At 46.0% G+C, this 20,468-nt stretch overlaps 1 protein-coding gene across 8 annotated transcripts in view; it reads left to right on the plus strand.

Annotated features, from left to right (window-relative positions):
* Positions 1-20,468, plus strand: part of PTPRE (protein tyrosine phosphatase receptor type E) — a 182,526-nt gene that overhangs the window by 21,675 nt on the left and 140,383 nt on the right. The window lies entirely within an intron of this gene.

A 20,468-nucleotide genomic window follows, 5' to 3' on the forward strand; every position in this document is an offset into this window, starting at 1 on the left:
GTAGATGAGGCCTTATTGATGATGTCACTTAGAAAAATATCGTAGCATTCATTTTTATATCAATCTTCATTCAGCCCAATATTTGTGGCTGAACAAAGCACTGACAACATGTCAGAGGTGAAGGTCATGGTCAGTTGCCTTTCACATGGGAAAACAAAGATTAGCTGTGTAGCTATGGAAAGCAAATGTCTGTTAAGTACAGAGGTTGTTGTTAATAGCTTTATGTATTCAATTTGTTTGCAATTGTCAACATCTCATTAGTTGTAAGCCCAATGACACTGCTTGCTGTTTCAAGTTACTTTTAAATTACACACATGCTACTTAATCTTAAAAGCAAAATTAAACGTTGGACAGGTTTACATTTCAAGCTACAACATGAGACCATTGTATTTGGGGGTAAGGAGTTTAACATGCATTGTAAAATAAAATTAGGGGGTACTTTGCATTCACAGCGGCTTATGTAATTAGGTTCAGTCAACTGTAATCTTGCAGGTTAATGTCTTCCATGATGTATGCTGTGTAAATAGTAAACTTACATATCCCTTAATACATCTGAATTATTATATAAATCCTTAATACTAATACAGTAAAGTATTTTAAGCAAATTACTTGGAAGTGTGAGTTGCATGGCAAGTAGGTAACACTGATATATTTTTAAGAGATCAGCAAAGATAAATATTTCATTTATTTAACAAATATAGGTATTTATCAAGTGTCTACTTGGTCCAGGTACAGGGGACACAAAGATCTGAAGACCATAGTTACTGTCCTCCAGAATCTGCTAACTGAGTGTGACGTTTCCGGAGGGTTCCCTGGAACACGGATCCCCAGCGCCCTGTTGGGTGTAGACAGAAGAGTTGGGAACCACAGGCTGCAACGGGTGGGTTCTCTTTGGAGTTTGTGCATAGAGTTCAGAGGGCCTGCAAATCTAGATGGAGAAAACATTTGCACTTTTATTTCCATATAATTGGCTTCTTTTGTAATCCTGCATATCCTCTGTGCCTTTAAAACATTGTTTTTAGGCCTGGTATGGTGGCTCACGCCTGTAACCCTAGCACTTTGGGAGGCTGAGGCAGGCGGATCACTTGAGGTCAGGAGTTGGAGACCAGCCTGGCCAACATGGCAAAACCCCATCTCTACTAAAAACATAAAAATTAACCAGATGTGGTGGTATGTGCTGGTAATCCCAGCTGCTTGGGAGGCTGAGGCAGGAGAATCACTTGAACCCTGGAGGCGAGGTGAAGGTTGCAGTGAGCCGAGATTACACCATTGCACTCTAGCCTGGACAAGAGAGGGAGATTCCATCTCAATGAAAACAAAAACAAAAGCATTGTTTTTAGAATTTATTTTTTAAATTACGTGCGTGGAGTGAAAGTCACTCATTTTTGGTGTACAGCTCCATGAGTTTGGACAAATGCAGAGTTGTGCAATCAGTAACACTATCAAGACACGCACATCTTACCACCCCACCTCCGAAAAATAAAATCTGTCATCGTGCACCTTTATGTCAGACCCTGTAAGCCCACCCCTAGCCCTGGTATCCACTGATCTGTTCTCCATCTTTGTAATTTTGCCTTTTCTGGAATGTAATATATATGGAATTATTTATAGCCTTTTGAGTCTGGCTTCTTTCACTTAGCACATGGATTTAAGAAACAGCCTTGTGTGTATCAATAGTTCATTCCATTTTATGGCTGAGTAGCATTCTGTTGTATGCATGTAGCACAGTTTGTTTATCCATCTCCAGTTGGGGGACATTTGGGTTGTCTTCAGTTTGGGGCACTTAATGAATAAAATGGCTGTAACATATGCATGTAGGGTTTTGAGTAAACCTAGGTTTTCATTTCATATGGATAAGTAGATAGGACGGATGGCTGGCTCACATGCTACGTGTGTTTAACTTTATAAGAAACTTCCCAACTACTTTCTGTCATGGGTTCACCATTTGCTTTTCCACCAGCAGTTGCTCTGCATCTTTGCCAACATTTGCTATTGCCAGTTATTTTTTTTTTTAATTTATTTCTTTTTTTTTTTTTTTTTTTTTTTTTTTTTTTGAGAAGAAGTCTTACTCTGTCTCCAGGCTGGAGTGCAGTGGCGCAATCTCGGCTCACTGCAACTTCAGCCTCCTGGGTTCAAGCGATTCTCCTGCCTCAGCCTCCCAAGTGGCTGGGATTACAAGCACGTGCCACTACGCTCAGCTAATTTTTCTACTTTTAGTAGGGACGGAGTTTCACCACGTTGGTCAGAATGGTCTCAATCTCCTGACCTCGTGGTCCACCAGCCTCAGCCTTCCAAAGTGCTGGGATTACAGGCATGAGCCACTGCGCCCAGCCTGCCAGTTATTTTTTCCTTTGTAAGTTTTTGCCATCCTTATAGGTGAGTAGTAGTATTTCATGTCAGTTTAAATTTGCATTTCCCTAGTGACTCACAGTGTTCAGTATCTTTTCAGGCCCTTATTTGTATATAAAGTTGTTTATCTCCTTTAATAGTATGTGTTCAAACCTTTTGCTTATTTTTAAAATTGTGTTGTAAATGCTACATATTTTATTGTATGCAATTAAAAGCATTATTCTGATGATAAGTTCCCCAAGTGGCCCAAAGGATTCATGTTCAAAAAAAGATTAAGAACCTTTGAAAGACACACTGACTTTAAAATGTTCTTTACATTTTTGCATTTTCTCATGACACGTCTACTTTGCTCAAAGTCTGCCTCAAGGCAGAAGCTGGCCTGAGATAGAATATTTCTCACCCCATTTCTTTCTTTCTTTCTTTCTTTCTTTCTTTCTTTCTTTCTTTCTTTCTTTTCTTTCTTTCTTTTCTTTCTTTCTTTCTTTTTCTCTTTCTTTCTTTCTTTTCTTTCTTTCCTTTCTCTCTTTCTTTTCTTTTCCTTCCTTCCTTCCTTCCTTTCTTTCTTTCTTTCTTTCTTTCTTTCTTTCTTTCTTTCTTTCTTCCTTCCTTCCTTCCTTCCTTCCTTCCTTCCTTCTTTCCTTTCCTTTCCTTTCCTTTCCTTTCCTTTCCTTTCCTTTCCTTTCCTTTCCTTTCCTTTCCTTTCCTTTCTTCCTTTCTTTCTTTCTTTCTTTCTCTTTCTCTCTCTCTCTTTCTTTCTTTTTCTTTCTGTTTTTCGTATATGAAGAGGGATTTCCAAATGTCACCGTCAAGTTGGTCATTCCCTCTGCCCCCTTCCCAGGAGCTCCAAGCCATTTCTCTATGCTGATTTCTGAAACTCTACCGCCCTCTTTGCATCTTTACCCAAATGGAAGGAATCCTAGGTTGTGGGGAAAATGTGAACTAGCATATTCCAGAAAAATGACCCCACTCCACCTTAGGAATTAGGAGTTTTTTCTTAATGCAGGACAAAAGTCTGAGTGTGTATTTTATCATCACTTATCATGCACATTTTATTATTGTTTATCTCCACACCACCATGGGCTTGGGATATTTTTCTGCCTTAATCTCTGTTTTTTCATCAGTTTCCCAGTAGGGACTCATCTCCTAGCAAAAATGTTTTTTAACTATTTGGGATATTTTTTAAAGCCTTTTGTGGACCCTTTTATATGGTCGGCTAAGTTTTGACTTAGTCGTCACTCATTCTTTGAGTCAAGTTTCAATACCGTCTTCAATGGTTAACGTTTCTTGGAACCATAAAGCTCATTTATGATGAATATATTAATTTTATTGTGTAGTTCTTCTATTAAGGAATATAAAAAGAAATTTAGGGCACTTAAAGTGGTTCTGTATTATTTGTATTTGAATTCAACTTACCATTGTCCTCCTCCCATCAAAAAGAAAAAAACATTGACAAAGAATATTACATGCAAAGTCTATATCGAAAATTAACAGGCCGGGCGCGGTGGCTCACGCCTGTAATCCCAGCACTTTGGGAGGCCGAGATGGGTGGATCACGAGGTCAGGAGATCGAGACCATCCTGGCTAACACGGTGAAACCCTGTTTCTACTAAAAAAAAATTCAAAAACTTAGCCAGGCGTGGTGGCAGCGCCTGTAGTCCCAGCTACTCGGGAGGCTGAGGCAGGAGAATGGCGGGAACCCGGGAGGTGGAGCTTGCAGTGAGCCGAGATCGCGCCACTGCACTCCAGCCTGGGCGACAGAGCGAGACTCCGTCTCAAAAAAAAAAAAAAAAGAAAATTAACATGCCGCGTTGAAGAACTCTGCCATGTGTGAATTATTAATATTACTGTTTTAGAATGAGCTTTATCGATAAATGAATGTCCTACATTTTGTATTTGGCCTTTTGTGGCCAAATATATGCAAACTTGTGTTATGTGCTTATGTTTTGGAGTATAGGAGCTATAAAAAAAGATGGTTCCCCTCCATATGTGTACAGTTCTTCCGGGGAAATGAAGACATACACAGGTGGAATGATAAGAACAGTGACAAAGAAGGGCCGCATGGAGTTTCCTTCCGGCCTTTTGCACGTGGCAAGCAGGCCCCTCATTGCAGCTGCGGTTTTTTACTCTGCTTTCCCTGCAGCGACAAAGACAGGAGCATGGAGAAGGGCACGTGTGCTCTTTTGCAGCTCGAACCTGTGCTCGAACCACCCTCCCACCCTCCACTCCCTGCTCAGATTCCTCATGCAGCAGTGACAGAGTACCACGCACTCAGTGGCTCACCCTCAGAGAAGCCTGGGCCTGGTCTACCCAGCTGCTTCTCTGCTCATCGTCTCACTTGACGAAGTCGACGGGCTGCAGGGTCATGTGCCTTTCCAGAGGCTCAGGATGAATTCACTCCCAAACTCATTCAGGTGGTGGCAGAATGCAGTTCCTTGAGGTTGTGGGACTAAGATCTCAGCTTCCACGCAGGCTGTGGACTGGGGGAGGTCCTCAGAGCTAGAGGCTGTCCCGATGCCTTAGCAGGTGGCTCCTTCCTCCATCTTCAAAGCCAACCATGTGTTCCCAGTCTCTCTGACCCCCCTTCTCCCTCATCTCTCTGGCTCTCCTGCTCCTCATCTGCCTTTAAGGGCTCGTGTGGTAACACACGGTGCACCCGGTGATCCAGGATAATCTCCCTACTTACAGTCAGCCGTTTAGCAAACATAATCCATCTGCAAAGTCCCTTCACAACGGTACCGGGATTACTGTTTGATGGAAAAGAACAGGACTGGAAATCTTGGGGGACATTTTTGGATTCTGCCTACCACCCCCTCCGTACACACATAAACAGCAAAATGACAAAATTCAAGGCTCTCCTGAGTGACTGTTTGCAGCAAAGAAAGTTGTTTCCATTTCAGAGACAATATGTGCTGAGATGATTTTGTGATATTTACACATTTGGTGTTTTATCCTCGTGGACTACATTATACATATCTTTAGGAATACTCTTTACATAAATTAAGATAATTTTCTCTTTCCTGAAAACATAACAGCATGCCACGCGTTCTGGATGAAAATGAGGAACTGTTTACACCACGGGCCCAATTAAACTCCGCGAGAATTCTGATGTGTGATAAAAATGTGCTCAGATGTATAACATATTTTAAGTTTCCTAGGACTTTCCTTGCAAACATAATCACAAATTAATATTAAAAAGCTATTTAATTACAATATCAAGAATGTATCAAAGGCTCCCTGGCATTTAACAGAGAAAGTTATGCTAAACATACGTCATTATTCTCCTCCATGCAGTTGTTCGAGGTGACCTCGCTTAGCTGGGATTGACAAATCCACCCCAGGTGACAGGGTGGAAGAGCTTGGAGTTTGGAGTTAGAAGGTCTGGGTTGAATTTTCTCTTTCCAGGCCCCTACCCCTCCAGGCTGGGCCAGTTTGGGAAGCCAGTCCCATGGTTTCCTTAAACCTTGATTTTCCTCATGGGCATGATAATCCTAATTTGAGATTTAATGAAGTCATATCGAAGAAAATACTTTGTAACCTATGAAGCACAGATGCTTGCTAAACAACTTCCTGTAAACATACGTTATCCCCCTCCCCGCCCCCACACGTGCGCGCACACACACACACACACAACTCCGGTGATTGGAACTCACTCATCTTTCTTTCTCACAGTTGGTTTGAAAACTTTTGGGTTTCTGAAATGAAGGTTCTTTGCAGAGGACAATCTTGAAAAAAAAAACGATGAAGTTTGATTTCCCTGTTTTCTTTGCACTGTAGGGGTGTTCACTGAGGTTGCAGAGCACCAGCCGTGTCTGCAGAGGAGTTTGCACCTCACTGGTGTGCACTGTATTGCTTCACCATTGAGAGCCTGAATGTGAACCTTGTTGTATTAAGGTGATATTCTTGTCCTTCATGTGTTAGAATATGTATTTGCTTTGAAGAGAGAGTCAGACTCCCTGTCTTTTGGGACATGCCTTTGAGATCTGCCTTTCGGTAAATAAGATGCCCTCCTCAATTGAGCTGGGTTACCTCTCTACATTGGAAAATCTAAATACTTCATAGAAAGCTTGGTGATGGCTTGAGTTTCCCAGAATGCCGCATTCATCCCCAAGGATGAGTCATGTCTTTGGGGGATGATGGGGCTTCGACACTGGACACGTGGACACTGGACAGGAAGTTAGAATCCAGTCTCCCAGCCCTCAACCCCATGCTCCTTTCCGTGGGGAAGGAGGAGAAGCTCCGCCCCACCCCACTGGCCTGCTCTGCTGAGATTGTGGAGCGCTGGGAAGCAGGGGCCGAGCCTTCCCCACTCTGGGCCTAGGGGCTCTGGACATTGTCTACACCGGGGAGGTGGTCAGCATAGGTGCGTGGGAACTTTCTGGAAGGAAGGAATGACCATTCTAGCCATGGGACGGTGGTCATCTGTGAGCCTCAGCCTCAGGAGGTGGGTTCCCTTCAGGCTCCAGCTCTCAGGGCAGCGCCCCCTGGGAGCCTCCTTTTTTAGGCCCGTGAAGAAAGGGCTGCCAACGTTTGGGGCCCCCACTATGAGCACAGCCCCCTCTCTCCTCCTCCATCCCTGTCCCTGCCTCTACGTACCTCTGCGGCATTTGCAAAACCCTTTTCTTAGCAGGTGGTCCCATCTGTGTTTGCCCTTCTCCTCCCGTTTCCATGGAGAGGCTGGCACCGGGACGCGTGACTGACAGCGCTGTCTCCCCCAGCAGTCCCCTCTGAGTCTGTCGGGTGAGGTGTGGGCTCTGGGCTCCACCCTACTCCTTCCTTAGCCCCCTCCCACTGCCCAGGCTGCTGGGGCTCCCAGCTCCCGTGGTGCAAATGTGGCCTTTGCTGGAGGCAGGATGCAGTTGTGCCAGCAGTAAGCAGAGCTTTTGTGACCAAAATCAACCCCGGGGCATCTCAGGCTCTAGCGCTGGTGGGCGTGTGAGATCATTTCAGCCCAACCCACGTCCCAGGCTTGAATCCCATTACCAGGGGCAACGGATCCTTCTTGTCCTTTCCCAGCCTGGTGATGGACATCCACTGTGTCTCCACGCAGCTGGCCACTCTGTGGACAGCTGTTTGTGACTCAGCTCCTCCCAGCCTGAGCGGCATCTGGGCCCTGCAACTCCATCCTTTGCTCCCCTTTCTTCCCCCGGGGAGCCTCTCATCTCCCTGGTTGGACCCCATCTCCAGCTGAGGGCACCTTCTCTGACCTGTTCTGAGGAGCACCCTGGCTTGATGACACTTCCGGTTCCCTCCCAGGGTTGTGCTGGGGGCATCAGTCTCTGAACAGCCCCTCCCTGAGGGCTGCCATGTCCCCTTAGTGCCCAGGCATGTCAAGCACTGCTACAAACCCAGACATTCCCAGGGACCCCTCCACCTCAAGTCCACCATAAGGTAGAAGCTTCTGGAAGGGGTGAGGCAAAGGGGCCAAACATTTAGACTAAGCCTCAGAGCTGCATGATTCCTTCCTGTAACTGTGAAGCAAATAGATAGATATTTCTCTGGGTCTGCCATTGAGGCTTTCTTCCCTCTGATCTCACCCCAGGTGCCTTCCTAATGTGCAGGTGACGGTTGCCTCTGAGCTCAGGCTTGCAGCTTCTGAGATGCACTCTCCTTTCACGACGAAGCATTCTGCAGAGGGAAAACCCTCTCTGCAGTCTCCAAGCTGTGGCCTAGCCCTTCCTTCATCAAATGGGATGCAACTTTCGTTCCTTACTAAAATCTGGAAGTCACCCTCCATTTGGAAGATATCCCAGGGGTTGATGTCATCTTGTAAAGGGGACAGTGCCGTTTTCTATCTCATACTTTAAAAAGACAAAACCAATAACTACAAACCTCATTCACCACAGCGTGGGAGAGGCAACCCCACAGCAAAGCTTATGTCATGTTTCATAAATGGGTATGGATTTAGGGGTTGGATTTTTAAATAAAAACTTATTTTGAAACTTGACATAATTTGAGCTGTTTATGTTATAGATGTTATGGTATTAATTAATAGTATGTATTTGCTATGTCTGGGCTTGCCTGGACTGCTGGTCCTTGCCTTTCTTTCTGACACAGAATTCCCAGGGCCTCAACCTGCTTCTGTCTGGAAGTGACAGCCCACTCCACAGGGGTCTTCAGATAGGAGTAGAAAGTGGTGCCCTGGGCTCTTCTGGCTCTAGAGAGTCTGACTCTAGAATCTACGAAGCCTTCCAGCATCCCTAGCTTCCCCCTTGCAGTAATCCCATAAGGGAAGTGTTGTCCCATGTTACAGGGAATCTGGGGGTGGGGGGGCGCTGAGAGATGTCATGAATTATTCTAACGTTAGTAACTCTATTGAAGAGACTGAAACCTGGGCCTCATGGACGTTGTGACCGCCACCCCCCGCCACCCCGAACCAGAACCTCCCATCCTGACTCGCTTAATATTTAGTACCATCGTCCCCTGGAGGATGGTCTAGTTGGCAGTTAGCTGAGGATTTCTTATTCTAATTTCATTTCAACATGGCTGTTTGTTGCTGTTGTTCTCTGAAGGACCTTATTAATGACTCTTGCTGCAGTGCAGGTGGCCTGTCTGGGAATCAGTACGGATGTTGACATCTGAGACTCTACAACACCCCCAATCTCAGTCCTTCTCGCTCCATAGGCAAAGCCATTCCCTGAAGACCTAACTCTGAGATTTTTTTTACTCCTGAAAATGCCTGGACAATAAATAAATGCAAGCTGACGGTGTCGACGCCAGTGACCTAGCTGCATCATTTATTAATGGCATCAAGGCTTCAAGAATGTGGCTTAACTTGTATTTATTCACATGATGATGCTTTTTTATAAATCTGCATCTCGTCCTCCCCTAGGAAGAAAAAAAGGGCACCTCTTCATGAGTCACTTGATTAAAATTCCTCTCCAGTACTCTGTACCATCCACTCATATTGGAATTGTTGAAAATCAGGTGATTTGCAACTCCACATTTGCCCAAATTAAACCACGAGTGGAATTGATAATAAGAATCCTGCATGTTCTGAGTTGGAAGGAGGTTCTAGTGATTCCCCACACCAGGGATGGCGTTTTACACGTGAAGAAACAGAGGCCTCAGGGCTGTTTCTGATCCAGGTAGAATCAATACCTCAGTAGGGAAAAGGGGGAATTTTCTTGCTTGTGCTTTTTTTTAAAATAAGCTATTTGTGGCTGGGCGTGGTGGCTCATGCTTGTAATCCCAGCACTTTAGAAGGTCAAGGCACGCAGATCACTTGAGGTCAGGAGTCTGAGACCAACCTGGCCAACATGGTGAAACCCCATCTCTAATAAAAGTACAAAAATTAGATGGGCGTGGTGGCACATGCCTGTAATTCCAGCTACTTGGGAGGCTGAGGTGGGAGGATCACTTGAACCCTGGAGGCTGAGGTTGCAGTGAGTTGAGATCACCCCACTGCTCTCAAGCCTGGGTGGCAGAGCGAGACTCTGTCTCAAAAAAATAAAAATAAAATAAGCTACTTGTAAGGCCTGTGTGTGTGGGTACATGCATGTGTGTAAACTCTGTGGCCTGTGACCCAGATATATTAATAAATGTGTAAGAATAATTCAAGTAGGTAACACTCTCTCACATTTTTTAGAAAAGGAAAGAAGGAAAATGTGTATTCCCCTGTATTTCAGGGTGGCAGTCGGTTGGGGTGTGATGCGGCTTAAGGGTCACAGGAGACCTAGCCTCTTGCCAAGTGCTGCCACGACTGTGTGGACAATCTCTTGTGTACTCTGGGGACCCAGTTTCTTTCCTGTGAAGGGAGTCGACAGAAATGAAAAAGATCTCTGAATGAGATACTCGTGAAGGAGCCAGCATAGCAGCCCCTTAATTAGGGGGAGTGTGCTGTGTCACTGAAACACTCCTTGTTTGTAATCGGGGAGCTCTCACTGATCAGTCAGGACTCTAATTGTTGAATAGAGTCAACAATTAGAAAAAAAGTCATAGTCTCCTAGGAGACACAGATAAGTGAGCAGACAGGGTGGGGTGGTCCCAGCACCTTGGGATGAGTGTCAGGGCAAGCAACAGGCAGCTGGGTGCAGTGGTGTGAGCCTGTGATTCCTGCTACTTAGGAGGCTGAGGTGGGAGGATCGCTTGAGCCTGTGAATTCAAGCCTAGCTTGGGCAATTTTCGGGAAACAGAATAAACAAAAATTGACGTTTTTTGAAAAATAAGTTTGCATATTCTTCAATTCAAAACATGTTTAGAATTGATATTACTTTTTATAGCTTTAAGGCATATTTCCCATCAATATTACTTCTTAATATATGTTTCTTTTGCTACAGATAGGGAGTGTGTACATTGATAAAATTAGTATCAATGGTATTGTAACCACCTGGAATTGGTAAAATAGCAGCAGTGCCAGTCACCTTTCTTAGAGCAGAGATTTCCAGGAGGCAGTATCTTCATCCTCAGGACCCAGGTCTCTCTTCTCTGACCCTGCCTCGACCCTGACAATCCCAGGGCACTCTGCGTTGGAGTAAATTTGGATATGTGTTACCAGATCTTTGCTGAAGAGCGCAAGGAACCTAGCATGCAAAGCTGGCCACTACGGATACCCTCTTCCCTCCCTTTGAACAAAATTTTATGAATGCCTTTCTGAACAAATAATATGAGCTAATCCTCATCATTCATTACATTTAAAGAGCATAACATGCCATTGAAATCCTTTTCCAGATGTTTCAGCAAGTGAAATCATTTGTGGTTCATGCTATAGCTTTTTCAGTAACATGACTTGAGAAATTTTTCTTCTTACTAATAAAAGGGAATCATTCCAGCAGTTAAAGAATTCATCTTGGAAGCCTGTGGTTTTTCATATGCTTTACTTTTAAAACTTCCCCTTCTGCTGTAGCAAACACGAGTGCATGTTAGGTTTCATCTTTGGAAGATGAATGCAGCATGTGACTTTTCAAACAGGGATCTCACATTTTAAGTCTAGTTATTCCAGAATAAAAACAAGCCAGAGGCCCAAACACAGGATTCTTCACTGTCATTAGCAATTTGGGCACAAATCGTTGAAGGGTCAGTTGGGTGCAGTTGTGCTGGAGGATACATGGAGAAAAAAAAACCATGTTCCAGTCTAGTTCTGATACACAGAAATTGAAAGAGCAACACAAGGAGCCCAGAAAAAGCAGGGCCAAGATGAGCAGAAGGAAGAGATAGACTCTGGAAGGAGAGGCAGGAGGAGGCAGGTGAGGGCAGGTGCAGGCAGATGTGGGCAGGTGGAGGCAGGAGGAGACAGGAGGAAGCAGGTGAGGGCAGATGCAGGCAGATGTGGGCCGGTAGGGGCAGGTGGAGGCAGGAGGAGACAGGAGGAAGCAGGTGAGGGCAGGTGCAGGCAGATGTGGGCCGGTAGAGGCAGGTGGAGGCAGGAGGAGACAGGAGGAGGCAGGTGAGGGCAGGTGCAGGAAGATGTGGGCAGGTGGAGGCAGGTGGAGGCAGGAATAGACAAGAAGAGGCAGGTGCGGGCAGGTACAGACAGATGTGGGCAGGTGGAGGCAGGTGGAGGCAGGAGAAGGCAAGAGGAGATAAGAGGAGCCAGGTGCGGGCAGGTGCAGGCAGGTATGGGGAGGTGCAGGCAGAAGTGAGCAGGGGGAGGCAGGAGACAGAAAGAGGCAAGAGGATGCCAGCTGCCTGAGGTGGCTGACAGCCTTACCCAGCCAAGGTTCATGCCCATCCTATACACCCATCCCAGGACCTTTCTCTAAAAACTCCGCTCTGACTTTGGCATTTCCTTGAATAAACACCCCGGAAGCATCTCCCTCATGCAGTAATCCAGTCTGCCTAGCCCAGTGAACAAGGGTTCTACAAGAGCCCGGCCAACCTGGGATACCTCACATCCCACCATCCTTGAGGCTTTGCACGCTCACAACCTTCCTGATGTACTGCACCTGTGCACCAGGCTGCTCCCCTGCATCCACCTCTCATTCAAGTTGCCTTCCTCTGGGAAGCCCCCAGGCACTTCTTTTCTGTCCTGCAGTGGCAGAGTCCCCCTACTTCCCCTGCACCCAGCACATTCCTTCCTTCATCAGGTGTTGCTGCACCTCTGCTGCTGGGCAGGCTTAGTGCCAGGCACTGAACACACAGCTGAGTCCCAGATGGATGTCTTAGTGTCAGGAGACAGAGTAAAGTGCTAGGCCTATTGTCCACCGTTTCTTGAGACAGGGTCTTGCTCTGTTGCCCAAGCTAGCCTTGAACTCACAGGCTCAAGCTATCCTCTCACCTCAGCCTCCCGAGTAGTAGGGATTACAGGCTTACATCATTGCACCCAGCTGCCTGTTGTCTGCCTTGACACTCGTCCCAAGGTGCGATGACCCAGTTCACTTGTCTGTGTCCCCTAGGAGACTGTGACTTTCCTGCAGGCAGGGTTGTACCTTCTCATCTGTACCTTCAGTGCACTCAGGCAGGGAGTGCCCAGAAAATGCTTGGGGAATGAAGACACGAAAGGTTCCCCCAGTGAGTCCATACAGAGCAGAACGGCAAGCAGAGCGGGAGGCACCAAGCTGGCAGGGCAGGGTCTTGTCCCAGATGTGCTGTGTCCTGGAGAACGATGTGCTAACCACGTGCAGGCCGCCTGGGATGGGGAAAAGCAGTGGAGTGAGTCTCCCCTGCCTGGTGGAAGGTGGAGACCCTGTGGCATCTGAGGTCAAGGTCAGTGCCACTGGGCTCGCAGGGCTATTTCTCCAAATGTTAGAATAGAGAACTTCAGATTAAACTTCCCCTCTGCCTACTCCTTCCCCATGTCGGCATTGCTGAACAGCCACCGTTTAGCAATTGTGGGAGCAACACCTATTTACTGAGGGTCCATTCTGTTCTGGGCCCTGACACAGTAGCCCCAGGAGGTGTCACAAATGCAAGAGTCATGCAGGTGTCATCATACATGAGCCGGGGGAGCCAGGTGGGCCTGAGCCGAGGGGAGCAACACCTATCCCGACCACAGGGGTGCCCTTCTCAGGCTCAGCCCGCTGTGGGCTCACAGGAGCACATCAGATTTTTCAAGAGAAGCTGAGCATCTAGATTTTTGTGTGAAATGCTACAATTTAAAAATATAAACAATGAATGTAAACAAATCTTACACAAGTAAGCTAAATAGGAGCCATTTCCTAGCTGCACTTGGTTTCTGGACAGCCAATTTTCCACCTTGATTGATGAAAGAAATAACCAAGAATGTTTATTTCTTTACTTCCAGATCTCCATTCCCCTGTTCTTTCTACAATACAACTCCCACCCCTTCCATCTCACTAAAGACCCATTGACGCTCCTGTTGGCTCTATCTCTACATCCAGGATTCCTTGGTTTGTGGCCACAAGCCTGGAAGCCCTTATTCTGATTTGCAGAGTAGGGGACAGGTGAGGGTTGGGCCGAATGCAGCGCCACCAGTGAGAAGTTGGGCAACCTTTGATCTCATCAGTGTGGCCCAGACTGTGTCACCAGTAATGGAAAAGGCAAAGAAACCAGGCAAAATATTGATGTTTGTCTGCAGAGCTGAATGTCTTTTTATCTCACAGAAAAAAAAAAAAAGGTCAGCCTCCCCTGAAATGCAGGCCAAGCCCCCTATAGTCCAGTCCAGAGCATTTCGAGTGTCACTTGCCATGGAAGGAAGCTGAAGACCACCATGTCAGAGAAATGAGAATGAAAGAAAGAGAAGGAGAGCTATGATATCCAGGAAGATGGTTTAAGCACAGGGAACCAAGGAATCTGGTTCCATCTGCTAGCAAACTGAGGCTCTAATCAGAAACGGAAGAATGTTGAGGAAAGGCGATCAGAAGTTTGGGTGCTGTGCATCGACCTGTCTAAAATGAAAATTTTTAAATGTGTTTTTCTTTAAATTATACAACATCCTTGATTTAAAAAGCAAATCAACCAACAAAGGTATGCCTTTGTGGGCACTCAACTTGATCCTTTGTCTTTATGTTAAAAACCAAATCATGCAAAATGTCCATCAAGGGATGAATGAATAACCAAAATGTGATCATACATGCAATGGAATGCTACTCAGTCATAAAAAGGAAGCAGCTCCTCTCATTTGCCGCAACACGGATGAATGTGGAAGACATACTGAATGGAATAAGACAGTCACACACAGATAAATACTATATGATTCCACTCACATGAGGTTCCTAGAGTAGTCAAATTTGCAGAGACAGAAAGTTGAATGGTGGGTGTCAGGGGCTGGAGAGAGAGGGATGGAGTGTTATGTTTAAGAGGGACAGAGTTTCAGTTTGGGAAGAGGAAGAAGTACTGGGACTGACTAGTGATGATGGCTGCATAACAGTGTGAATGCACTTAATGCCCCTGAACTGTACACTCAAAAAGGGTCGAAATGGTCAATTTCATTTTATGTGTACATTACCACAATTTTAAAAACTCACACAAGAGCAGGAATTTCAGGGCCGCATCTGTCATCATAAAACCATGGCACTGTCGAGACTCAGAAGCAATTTTAATCACATGGGCCAGGAAACCCGTGACTTTCTTATCTCTTTGATCTGATGGAAACACCAACATTTTTTTCATGTTTGATTCTTCTCTTCCCAGCTCTGCCAGACATCCACACATCCTGTCTAATGAAAACAGTAAGACCATTTAAACTCTAGAGGTCATTTGAGGAAATCATCCCTAAATGTGTAGTTCAGAGTAAAAAGTGCTCGTGTCAATAACAACTTTTCATAAATTTGTTTTTCTGAGCATCACAGTGGTATTTGTTCATCTCTAAATATCTGGACTGTTTCAAGATGATTTTTTAAATTTTTATAAGGAACGCCCAGACTTGCCTGGCTGCCAGTCTCTCACACTCCCTGTAACCCTTGTGTGGAGGAATAGGTTGCTAATCCTCTCCTAGAGTGTCTCTGCCACCAGCCTGGAGGGCACTGGGGCTCCATGAGTTCCTGCGGTTCTTTGTGCATGTGAGAACTTTCCCGTCATTTTCTCCCATGCAGGAGGGAGACGGCTACCTGCTGGGACCTTCTGGACTGCCTCTGAGTCTAGGTTGAAGGAAGGTTGGTGAAGATCCCACCCACAGTGAGACAATGGGGTGGTCACAGGGAAGCTCCACCCACCAACGCCCCAAGCCCCAGATGTCCTGCTGCCTGGAATACTCAGGCTTCCAGGGCAGCTGAGGTGACTCTGATTTCATGTGCTCAGGCAGATGGCATTGGAGAGACTCAGCCATTTTATTCTGCAGTTGGTCAGCACTTCCCAAGGGGATTTTGTTGGTCTTCTCCAAACTCTCTTAATTCCAGGCCTTCGCAGCCTCACATTTGCTAGTCTTAGAACAGAGCTAGGGAAACCTGTTCCTCACGAGCTGGATAGGCAGACAGGAGTGACCGTGCCCACTGCTGGGGTGGCAGTATTGGGCATGGTGTATGAGTGTGTGTGGGTTGACTTGGCTGTGGACTCTGGGTGGAAGGAGGAGGAAGTAGTTCCTACAGGCATTAAAGGGCTGGGAAGTCTAATAAGAAGCAATAGGGCTGTCCCAACAAGTGGGGCATTCGTGCATGGCAGAACCTAAGGGCACACAAAGTTTCTCCTGTCAGGAATGTGAGTCAGCCAATGGCCAAGCTTTGACTTTGGGCCAGGGTGGAGAGTGGCAGCAAATCATGGTCCTGCTGCTCGAAGGGCTGAAGTCCAGGGAATGTTACTGCACAGAGGGCCTGATAAGAATCCGGGGACCAGAACTGGGGTATAAAGTGGGACTGAGAATTAAGAGTAAGACCACAGCTGTTGTGTCACATGCAGCATGATAGTCAAGGATGGATGAGCACCTCTGGGAGGTACTTGATAAATACTGATTGAATGGCTAAATGGTGGGTGGGTGGATGAATGTATGGATGATGGACAGATGGATGGATATGTGGATGGATGGATGGATGGATGGATGGATGGATGGATGGATGGGTGGATGGATGGATGAATGGATGGATGCATGCATGGATAAGTGGATGGATGGATGGATGGACGGATGGATACATGGATGGATGGATAGATGGATGGATGGATGGATGGATGGATGGATAAGTGGATGGGTGGGTGGATGGATGGATAGATGGATGGATGGATGGATGGATGGATGGATGGATGGATGGATGGATAAGTGGGTGGATGGATGGATGGATAAAGGGATGGATGGATGGACAGATGGATGGATAGCTCAGTGAGGTTAGAAACGTAGGCAGAAACTGGATCGTCAAGGCCCTACAAGGAGTTTGCACATAGTAGAAGGTCATTTGAGGAGATGGAGCAGGAGAGTGACAAATGGAGCTGTGTATTTGAAAGATCTCTCTGGCTCCATGTGGATAACAGGCTGGTATAGGAGCAAGATTGGAAACAAGAGACTAGCTAGGGGATTGTTGCAGAGAAAGAAGATAGTGGCATAACATTAGGTAGGTGGCAATGAGATGGAGAGAGTGGGCAGATGCCACACATTTTCAGAAAGGCTGAAGATCAGGAATCAGTGAGTGTTCTTTAGATGTGTGGGGAAAAAGAGGGCGGCATCTAGAATGACCCCCAGTGGGCTGGGCAGCTGGGGGGATGGTGGCACCTTCTATCAAAGTAATAGGGGAAAGGAAGAGAAGGCTAGGGATGGATGGTTGTGACTGTCATGGGCCAGGAGCGCATGGATCTGTTTATAAGCCTATCTCCTTCATTGGACCTCAGGAAAGACCCTCTAGCTTCTTCACCCCTCCCCTGCACATCCAGTCCAGCTTCTTCACTCCTCCCCTGCACATCCAGAGCTTAGTGCAGTGCCTAGTACCTAGTTGGTTTTCGAAGTGATTGGACTAAAGAGTGAGTATGCAGCTGGGATTAGACAGTCTTTAAAATCATTCCCTGCTTAGTTGTGCTGCTGTAGCAACATGCATAAATGAGAGTGAGAGGGGTGACTTGAGGAACAGGCAACTCAATGTGGAGAAGCTTCCAGGGCAAGCAGGTGGAGGAGAAATGGCCTCTGTGCCTGACCTCATACCTGAAGCCCGAGGCAACATGCCAGCCAGACTTTGGGCTCCTTGCCCATGGACACCTGTGTCTCGCTGGTGCTCTGGGCTCTCCTTTGAGGAGGCCCCTGTCTCAGAACAAATGTCACAAACAATGAATGCCATGCTTCAAAGGAAGCTGATGCATGGAGTGTGTGTCACCTTCCTCCACAGGAATGGGGTTTGGCAGTGATCCAAAAGCTAACTGTTACGACATGTTCTCAGGGAAGTAGGTCATATGTCCTCAGGGTATTCAGAGAGGCCTGTGAGTGTGAGATGTTTGGGCTGAGCAGGGCTTTCTTCCTCTCAAGGCTCCAAAGGGTGGGCCAACAGGTCATTTGGTTTTTCTCTCAGTGATATGTTTTTCTCCTCAAGATTCATCACCCCTCTCTCCTCCTCTGCTTGTTCTGAGGTAAATGGACACAGAAATGCATTCTCTGTTTTATCCTTCATCATTGCTAACTCCTGTGGGGTTACTGACATCATGGAGTTCTCCTCTGGTTGTGCGTATTGTACTCATGAGGAAAAGGTTGTAAATCACCTTTTCAGGATGTTCTGCCTTTGACCTACTATGACTCTGTGGAGTATCCCCTACGGAGCTCTCTGTGGGTCTCTGAGAGGCATTGGTGTGTGGCTGCATCTGGCACCTCGAGGTGAATGTGGGCCAGGAGCAGATCCAGGAGGAGGACAGCAGAGCATAGGAAGTGGCTGGAGAAGAAGGTCAGATGCTGTGGGGTCAGTAAGTGCCCGTCAGAGAAGCACCTGGGCGTTTGTTTCTGGCTGAGGCCAGCAAGGGGTGCAGGCTGCATGACTTCCTTCTTCTGAATCTTCCTTTCAGAGTCAGGAAGGGGATGGGGCTCCTTCAACAGCAGGTGTGTGAGGAGGGAATCGGGCAGAGAGTTTAGTGCTGACAGGAGAAAGAGGGCCTTCTCTTTTCTCACTGTTATTCCAGAAATATATTTGCTTTCCTTTGCAATTCTGAGACAGAAACAACTCAGGGAGGTCACCAGATGACCTTCAAAATGAAGTTGTCAAGCTGCTCTTGGGGGGCTTCTATTGTTAGATGTCTAGTTTAGAAAGCTTCCACAAACTTTGCACATTCTGAGCAAACCCACAACAAAAAGCTTTATTTTTTACACTTTCCTTATCCTACTTCAAAGAGATTTACATTTTCTTGATCCTGTGTCCCAAAGATGTGGAGACATTGTACTCTCCATTGGGAAGATTGTTCCTAGGATAAAGAATGTGGTATAAATGAAATTATAATTCTTCCAATTATTACATATTTACATTAAAGGATAAATGCATAAAATGCATTGGAATCCTCTAATAATTCAAAATAAATATATGCCTCTATTTAATTTAAACATGAAATTAAATTATTTATTTACTTCATTTGTGACTCTGCAGCAGGGCCCAAGTACAAAGAGAAAACACACATCAAAATGCTTGGAGAACGAATGACTATTCGTGTATAATACCATTTCACTGATATTGAGAACCTACTATGTGGCCGATCCTGCTCAAGGGCCTAGGGAGAAAAAGAACTCTCTGCCTTCATTTCAGGGCCAATAAGTAAGGATATATGCACAAGGATGTTTATTGCGGCAAAAAATAAAACACTAAATTTATAATGGCAAGGCCTGTCAACAGGGAAAGGTTGAAAAGAGATTGATTCTGCGTCTGCATCATGGAGCAGTCTGCAGCCCCTGGGAGGTATTCATCAGACCTCCCAGGCTGGCAGGGAGGGATTTCCGCCCTGCGTCGGTAAGAAAGAAGAGCAAGATGCACTTGCACATTGCACCTGTGCACACTTGCGCATCTGTAATTGCAGGTACAGGGACAAATGCGTGCACAGACACACTGCAGGTCACAAAGACTGCATGGGGCCTAGAGCGAAAGTGCGTACAGAAAAGGGGAGGAGTAGGAAGAAAAGAAACAAGGAATCACAGAACACAGCAGCTTGTGCCTATAATCCCAGCACTCTGAGAGGCTGAGGTGGGAGGATCACTTGAGCCCAGGAGTTCGAGACCAACCTGGGCAACATCACGAGACCCTGGCTCTGCTAAAAAATAAAGCCAGATGTGATGGCTTGTGCCCGTAGTCCTAGCCACTGGGGAGGCTGAAGCAGGAGGATCCCTTGAGCTCAGGAGGGTGAGGCCACCATGATCGTGCCACTACACTCCAGCTTAGATGACAGAATGAGAACAGATCTCTAAAAAAAAAAAAAAAGGCTATATGTTTTTAAATATCATGTATAGTGTGATCGGTGTAAAATTGCATAGGCACAGAGAAGACAGAGAAGGGTTTATGCCATGGGACAGCCACGAAAATGTTACAGCACTGCAGTTTACTTTTAAAAAAAATACTGTTGTGCATTGTTCAATTGTTTTTATAATACAGTGATCACATTTATTTAGTGATTGGAAAAGAGGTTATATTTTAGTTTTGGAAAATTAAGTAAGTGTAGATGTTAAAACAAAATAAATAAAAATTCTCAGAGGTATCTGCGGCTAAAGTGGGCCAGATTCACCTGCATTCAAAAGCTCCTCGCCTAGGAAAACCTCTCCTGGATGTTCTTCTTCAACTGTTAGGCAATAGTGTTGACGTGTTGCCACACCCCGAGGCCCATTCTCCCCTATGCTGTGTGTTAGAAGTCTGTCTCTCATTCTAAAGAATTCAAGTTTGTCCTATGGGTTTACATTTTATTTATCTCTTAATGCTTACATCCTCTGATGCCTCTGACATTTTACCTTGTCTTTGGACAAATTTTCACAGCATTTAAAAGGTATGCTCTTAAAAAGGTATGCTCTTACATACCTTTTCTGTGCCTGGCTATTCTCCCATATGTTATAGGAGGCCTCCTTTCCCTGGACCGCATCATGACCACCCGAGGGACCTGCAGGTTGCCAGGGCATCACCTGTCATGTTCTTTTATGGGAAGAATCTGGATTGGAGCACACGAGCTCAAGAAAAATCCTGGACTTAAAATTCAGTCTACAAGCTAAACTGACATTGTCCTGGATCCATATGATGGGCAAAGTTCAGAGTCTCTGGAGTACAGGGAAGTAGGTCAGGGAGTGGGGAAACTGAGGCCTGTTGTGGGACTTCTTGGTCAACTCTACTTAGAGGGGTTGAGCCAACCCCCATTAAATCCCT

Source organism: Macaca fascicularis, chromosome 9 (genome assembly GCF_037993035.2).
Source record: "Macaca fascicularis isolate 582-1 chromosome 9, T2T-MFA8v1.1".
In the NCBI taxonomy this organism is placed as follows: domain Eukaryota; kingdom Metazoa; phylum Chordata; class Mammalia; order Primates; family Cercopithecidae; genus Macaca; species Macaca fascicularis.